Source organism: Dasypus novemcinctus, chromosome 17, assembly GCF_030445035.2.
Source record: "Dasypus novemcinctus isolate mDasNov1 chromosome 17, mDasNov1.1.hap2, whole genome shotgun sequence".
NCBI lineage: Eukaryota > Metazoa > Chordata > Mammalia > Cingulata > Dasypodidae > Dasypus > Dasypus novemcinctus.
Window position 1 is genome coordinate 90,850,733 of NC_080689.1, and position 8,144 is coordinate 90,858,876.

At 45.6% G+C, this 8,144-nt stretch overlaps 1 pseudogene; it reads right to left on the minus strand.

Moving 5' to 3' along the window:
* Positions 1 to 1,303: 1,303 nt before the first annotated feature.
* On the minus strand, positions 1,304 to 2,984 carry LOC131273813 (ataxin-7-like protein 3; annotated as a pseudogene).
* Positions 2,985 to 8,144: the final 5,160 nt, after the last annotated feature.

Below are 8,144 nucleotides of genomic sequence, written 5' to 3' on the forward strand. Positions count from 1 at the left end.
TCCTAAACTTCAAACTTTCACTCAATTAATGTGCCTTCAGATCTAGCCCCTGTCCACTTTTGCACAGTTTTTCTTTTGCCTAAACTATCCAGTCTTTCATCACTCAAATTCTGTTCTTTTCTTTTCTCTCTTTCTTTTTCTCTTTTTTTTACAAATGAGTTTAATTTACTTCGGATTCTTCTTGAGGAGACAGAGGAATACAGTGTTTACAAGGTGAGCTACCTGTACAGGATGACTTACATGTGCATCTCAAGGCCACAGGCCACCATGAGCCCCACCCCTCGCCCAGTGACCCCAGCGTGAGGTACTGTCAGGTGGGTGGCCGCTGGGCAGGTAGGGTGGCCGCTGGGCAGGTAGGGTGGGGGAGTGATGCATGGAAGGAAAAGCCACTGGCCATGGAAGTTAGTACAGAACCTCCCCACACACTAAGACACGTGATAGGATCCTGGTGGACAGCACCTCACTGGGGCGGGAAGGAGGGAAATTGAAACCCACGCAGCTGGGTATACATTTTAATCAAGCAGCACCATCCCCCTCTCACCTTGGGGCCCCACCCTCTCCAGCTCTTGTCAGGGAGGAAGAGTAGGGGGCAGTAATTTTGATGCACAGCTCCCTCCACCCACCCCTATCTTTCCCATTCCTTGCAGCTGCAGAGGCTGGAGGCCCTTTCCTGGCATCCAACAAAGGACAGTTACTGCTGCCAAGAGGGCCCCTGGGGTCTAAGGGAAGTGGCAGCCCCTGTGAGGGGCAGGGAAGGTGGCGGCAGGTCTGGATACTGACCTCAGCACACAGTACTCTGCACCTGTACCACCCGGGAATGGGAACAATTGATGAGATTCTGCACACAGACAGGGCACGGCCCAGCCCTGCCCCTCAGCTCCAAGCACTGGACCCATTCACATGGCTGAGGGCAGCTGGGGGAGGCCCCTCCAGACTCAGCCTCCAGTCCACAGCCCACCAGGCATTCTCAGTGCCACTCAGCAGGGTTTAGTCCAGTGCATGGGGTGGGGGCAGGCAGTGCCCAGCACAGTGCCAAGGGCAGACCCCTGGCCTAGCTGGACATCCAGTAACTCACAGAATAAGTAAGAAAACCAGCCCTCAACCACACTTATGTCCAAGACACAGTATGTCCATGTCTGTGTCCTGCATCCGAGGTGTCATGCTCCATTGCAGAGGACCCTGCCACCCCCCAGGGGTGCATAACTCGATCCTCTGCCTGCCTGTCCCACCAGGCTTCTCAGTCCAAACCCTGTCCATTTGCCAGGTTATGACCCCTGGGTGGGGTCAGGAGAGAGGGCTCTGCTCAGCCAAAGGCCAGCCCTTGCGCCGGGTCAGTTGATGGCATCATCAATGCTGGCCTTGGGGGTGCTGGTGGCTTTGACTTTTTCTTCCTGTTGGAGCCCAGGCTGGAGGCAGGCCCTACCAGGCTCAGAAGAGATTTCATATTCTTGGATTTTTGTGACTTGGGGCTGTTGGTACCTAAACCCCATCCCTGATTCTCACTCGTCTTGGGGGAGCACCAATCAGAGGGTGAGAGCTCAGAGGACCCGAACCCCTGAAGCCAGCTGACAGGGCCTGGCTGCCAGTCATGTCAGAGCTGTCATTGTCTAGGGAGCCCTGACCTCTGAAAGGACAGCTGAGGGCCCAGGAAAGAAATCCACACAGCTTGCAGCTGCCGATCTGTGTGCTGGAGGCAACACAAGTGTTATGGGATTTTGAGGAGTTCCCTGACTATGCAGCAGAAATGAAATTCAAGAGCACATCAGGTGAGTTAGGCCAGTGATTTATTCAGGTAGAGAGGAATGAGAAATGAGAGAAAATAACAGTCCAGGGGGCCCAGGTAGAAAGGATGGGGCTGAAAAGTGAGAAAGTGGAATGATTTACAGGCTACAATTTCCCATTATAGATTATAAATCCCCAGGTTTACTTGCGTGGCCACATGGCAGAGGAAAAATGGAGAGAGAGGTGTGCAGAGGGCAGGACAGGAGTCCAGAGGTGAGAGAGTGAGAGCGCTATTTCAGGCCTCGCGCCTGGCTTTTTGAACCATTAATTATTCCATCTGTTTACTAATGGCAGGGGAGGAGTTCCAGCTATTTGCTGTTTTGATTGATTACCCCATCCATCAATCCCCCATGAGGCCCCAATGATAAAGTCCTTGGGGACTAGCTGGGGCTTCTCCTGGCATCCAGAGAAAGTCTTTGGTTTGGATGGAAGGATCTTGGGGAGGGTCTTCCAACAGTCATCTTGGGGGTTATTGATGTCCACGTGGACTTCTTGCCATGTTCCAGATCCATCTACTGATTCCCTCTTATTAGCCTGCTTGACAGGGGCCTTATGGACTTCTTGTTGGTGTGCTGAGAAATAAGCCCACATTGCATGCTGAGCAGGCTACACAGCTCCTCTGACCCCAGGGTGTCATAGCTCTTCCCAGTGGAGTTATGCTTACAAGAATCTGAAATGCTAAACCCCGTGTTTTTGTGTTTTGATTACTTAGTTCAAGGGGAGTTGGGGTTCTTACTAACTCTCTCTTCTTGGCTTTCTTCTCAAGCCATAGGACCAGTCGTTGCCATTGATGTCATCATCTTCCTCTTGGCCACTTTCAGACTTGTTCATACTGTTGCTATTGGCAGCCTGGAGCCTACAATGTGTGGGTGCTGTTCCACCCATTCCCAGCACTTCTCCAGATGGAGAGCAAAGCTGGAGGCAATGATGCTGGGACTGCAATTGGGCAAATACACTCCTTGCTAGTCCATTGGTTGAAAACATATTCAAAGATTTCCAAACTCCATTTGGTCCACGATCTCAAAATCCTTCATGCATCAGGGCTTGTGGGGTCCAGGAAGAATTATCCACACTTTACAGCTCGGTGGACCTCAAAGCAGAACCCAAACAAGAATCCTGGACCAGGTCTGCATGTGTCTCCTCAGCATGGCCTCCAGTTTGCTGTTATCCAGGCCAGACAAAGCCATCTCCTCCATCTTCATTTGTAGCCTTGTGGAGATGGTGCTCTGAGTGCTCACAGCCCAGTGGGCAGAACATGACCAGTCTGGCAGGTGCTTGGGCTGGGGTCCTCTCAGGATCGTGTCCTACTGTGGGTGGCAGCAGTTACTCTGGAGCCCCAGGTCCCTCGGTGCATCGGTCTTCCCTCTCTGAAGTGCTCTTTCCTGAGCTTTGAAGACTATCCCCTCCTCTATTTATGCATGAGGCCAAATGTCCCCTACTCAGGAAGGACATTTCCTTATCCCATATTTTAGGTGGAACCCTCAGGGCCGATTACCCTGCATTAAACATCCACCCTTACCATCGTGTCTTCCATGACTAATCTGGGTAAGCATGGAAGGAGATTATATTGTAGTGAAGCTACAGTAGTAAAAAGTAGTAAAAATTGAAGTCAAATAAGTAAACTTCTGTGTGTATACTAAAGGTAACTTCATGGAAGAGCAAGAATAAAACATGGGGATAGGGAGCAAACCTGAAGAAATTATTAACATCTTCCAAATCCAAATACATGAGCAAGAACATGGTGGATTGTTGATGAGAAGGAATGCCTTCCTAGATGATGTGGGTCTGTGCCACACCATTCCTAAATGCTGGGAGGGGACATTTTCCTAAGGTAATGGCCCTGAAGGAGACAAATTACAGAAAATGAACTTATTATTTATTAGAATTGGAACAATACATGCCTTGGGAAACTCCACTTAAAAGAAAACATCTTGGGGGCATTAACTAAGTTTCTTTGCAGGAAAAGTTAAACTCATTAGAGAGGAATAATTTTCTATATATAAAATTGTTAAACTGTCCCAATTTTCTTTTTCCTCTGACTGTTCATGTAGAGGGTTGGCTGTGAAATGGACCTAGGGTCACATTTCCCTACCGTTCCTGAGTGACAGCATTGCTACAGGGGAAGAAATCTCAGAGAAGTAGGACAGTAGTGGCTGCAGAATGTTATTTATTTATCATGTGCCCCTCCCAGTAAAATGAAATTTTTATGATACCTGTTACAGGGATAATGTGTTGATGTCTTTGAGGACCATTATTCTTCCTATCACCACTTATCATGGGTCCTTCGCTTACATTGTCAGGAGCTGTTTATGAGCAGAATTTGCATCTTCCATGTTCCAGAGAGATGGACGCTCATCCCTGAACAAGCAAATACTGAGCTTTATTCACTGCTATATCAGTACAAGTGAGAGTCATAACCTGATAGATCAACTACCACTTCTTGTGCATTCTTTCTTCTTTTTAAATTTTTCATAAAGCTTTAGATCATAAATGGTACATAAAAAATAGTGGGGATTCCTATATTCTTGGCCCCCTCCCCCTCCCATATTTCCCACAATAAGAGCATCGTTCACTATGTGGTACACGTCTTACAATTGTTGAGCACATATTGAAGCATTGCTACTACTGATGGACTATTGTTCTCACTATATTTTACACTCTGTCCCATGCAATTTGTAGGTATGAAAAAATAAATAATGGACTACATCCATCATTGCAGTGAAATGTGGGACAATTCCAATGTCCCAAAATGCCCCCATGATATATCTATTCTTCCCTCTCCTCCTCTCAGAACTTCTGGTGGCCACTCCCTTTATATCAATGATACAAGCTCTTCAATTGCTAGAAGAATGATATGTCTAAATTAGAATAATAATAAGTCTATTTTAGTGCATTGTACATTTCCCAATTTTGAGGACTTAGGGATGGTGATGCCCACTCTGCTTGTAATTGAGTGGGGACTGAGATCCCATGGGACAGATGGATGGAATGATCTTGCTAACAGGCATGCTCTGTTCCTTGGGATAAGCATTGTCCATCATAATCTCCTTTGTGAGTCCCATTGAACTGGAGAGTAAGTGAGCAAATTTGTTGAGATTCAGAGTTCACCAGTACATGAATGGTCCAAAGATTTAAGTTTTTGGTGTATATATGTGTATATATATATCTGAGGAGAAGTAGAAATCCATATATATATATATATATAACAAGTATAGTGTTAAGTACAGGTTCAAATAAATGGGGCAGAAGAACCATGCCATGTGTAAAGAAAATATAAATGAATCTAATTCTTTTATACTGGGAAAAATAAATTCCAAAGTAAGGACCACTGACACGGTGCCTAATTTCTGAATTTGTCTGCTCTATTTATGTTATCTAGATATCTTTAGAGCCCCCAGGAGCCCTGCTTTCAGAGGCACTATTTACTGTTAAATTTTCCTATACTGACTAGTTATTCTCCTTCCATTCTTCTGTTCCCTGCTACTATCCTCCATAAACAATATCAAGATACATTCCTTGTCTTCTCAGGTTCAAAATTTCCCCCTGAAATTTTGTCTGCCACTCTCCCTTCTTACCTACTGGATCCCTCATTCTTCTAGTCTTTACAGCTCAAGCTCTTCTGATGAGACCTTTACTGTCCCATCTCAGTGCCTTTGCTCCTTTCTTTCTACCTTATCTTTGAAAATAAAATAGCATTTCAAAAGATAGAAAGTCATTTCTCTCAGTCACCCTCTTCTTATTAAAGGCTAGCTCCCAATTTTCTAATCCTAATTATAGATATGTGCAAATTTACCCATGACTTTGTTCCCTTACTTATCAATATATGTTTTTTATACATCTCTGACACTTTCAACCGTTTTACCTTGAATAAATTTCTTAGCCTTTCGGTGGTTAGTTTTTCTCAGACATGAAATGAATATAAGGGTACCTATTTTGTAGGAATGTTGTGAGTTAAAATGTGTAAATACACGTAAAATGCTATGAGCAGAACCTATATATAGAAAATACCTGGATCTTACCATTAATAGTGTTTTCACATCTCTAGCAGTTTGATATTGTATATGAATTCCAAAAATAAACATTAGATTATGTCTGTGAACTGGTCTTTTGCTTTGGGCATATTAAATTATATTGGATTCAGAGATTTCACTTTTAGTTGATTAAATAATTATTAAGGTTTTGATTGGGCCACATCAGTAGGACATTGAGTCCCACCCCACTGCAGAGAAGTGAGGTTGTAGTTTTGAGCTGGAGCCCTGCAGTAAACAAATGTGAGAGAGCAGTGTAGGTGAGCCTTGAGAGAATCAAGTCCCAGAGAGAGAAAAAAAGCCTAGAGAGCATGATCAATTAAAGCTGACCTTTTGGAGAGAACAGGGCAACTGAGTGCAGAGAGAAACAAGCCCCAGGAGAGAGACAAGACTTATCCCAGCCTATACCTGACAGTGGAAGAAGTGGGGACCACAGAGCCTAAAGAGGAAGAGGAAGGCTGAATGATGGTAATCATATTGCTCCAATACAACAGACTCAGGTGAGGCAAGTAACTTATGCTTTATGGTCTGGTAACTGTAAGCTTCTATACCAAATAAATATCCTTTATAAAAGCCCACAGATTTTTGTTATTTTGATTTAGCACCTCTTTGTCTGACTAATACAGCATCCCATTCAAAAATGCCTTTTGTTTTCCATTGTGTATACATTTTAAATGACTTATTTTCCTGTGGCTTCTTTAACACATTACAGGAGACTTGATGACTTGCAATAGCAGACATCAATCCTCTTGTGGCTTTGGCAGCCAGAACATTGAAACCGGTATCACTAGGCTGAAATCATGGTTTCTGAAAGGCCACACTCCCTCTGGAGACTCCAGGGGAGAATATCTTCTTTGCCTCTCACTGCCCATGATGACTTACAAATTCCTTTGTTGTAACTTCATTACATCAGGGTTCAAGTTCAGCGCCTTCAAGTATCTCTCTATTTCACTCTTACATTACCTTCTCTTCTGAATGTCTGTAAAATTTCCTTCTTCCTCGTATAAAGATATATGTGATTGCATGAATTTTCCAACCTGAAAACCCAGGATAATGTCTCCATCTCAACTTAAATTATAAAAACTATAAAGTCCTTCCCTTATAAGGTAATATTTATTGGTATGAGTATTTAAGATCAGATATTTTCAGATGATTATTCAATATTTACTATGTACCCTTCAGCTCTGATACTCATTTATCCAACATGCAAAATGCATTTTCCCCATTCTTCATCCCCAAATGTTCCAACTAATTTCTGAAACCTCTTCTAAATAACATCTGCTCAAAGTTCCTAAGTCATTATCTAAATCAAGTAAAGATGACAATTTGGGTAGGATGAATTCATCTTTGGACCACTAAGCAGGAAACAAGTTTATAGACTCCAAAACATCATGATGGGGCAGGAACAGTGTAAAAGTTTTAGACATTCCTATTCCAGAATGGAGAGAATATAAGGAAGTAAGAAATCCCAGCAATACTGAAATCCTAATGTTCAGTCAGGTTTTGCTGCCTGGGACTGAATCTCTGTGGCCTCTGGCTGTCCTCTTGGTCCCATGGCTTTGCCCTCTGAATCTCTGGCTCTGGCCTCTGTACCCAGGTCTCTGCTCATGACTGTGATGTCTCTGCCTGTGGATCTGTCCTCTGTGCTCATCTGTAGTGACTGAAATGTGGATATATTCTTAGTCTTAGTCAGTATTCCTGTGGGTGTCAGCACATTGTACATGGGAGACCTTGAAGATATTTCCCTGCGGCGGCTTGCTCGGTCGGTAGAGGTGGGGTCTGGCTGCGGACAAGGGGTCGGTCCAGCTCTGGACGAGGGGTCGGTCCCGCTTGGGACAAGGGGTCGGTCCCACTTGGGACGAGGGGTCGGTCCGGCAGCAGACGAGGGATCGGTCTCACAAGGGGTTGCGCGGTTCGGCTGACGGGGTCGCCCGGAGAAGCAGGCGACGAAGGGGTCGCCCGGAGAAGCAGGCGACGAACTGGGGACAAGGAAGGCCAGGCCCTTGTCGGGGGCTCTCAGGACTGGAGGGCGCACGGCAGAAGAACTACCACGGAGACGAGGTAAACACGCAGGTCCACTTTATTGAGGGAGAGGCAACAGTTTTACAGGGGCTGGAGAAGGCTGATTGGTCGAAGCCATGCCCCGTTCTGATTGGTTGCCGGCGAAAGGTCAGTGGGTGGTACTGGACGGGGGAGGGGTGGTGGTTAGGGATTGGCTGTCGCTGTTGCTGGGGGAAGGGGCAGGGTTTAGGGATTGGTGGCTGCTATTGCTGGAGTGGAGGGCAGACTGGAGTTTCCCGCCCACAGGGGCTATTGCTGCTGTCGGGGGGAGGG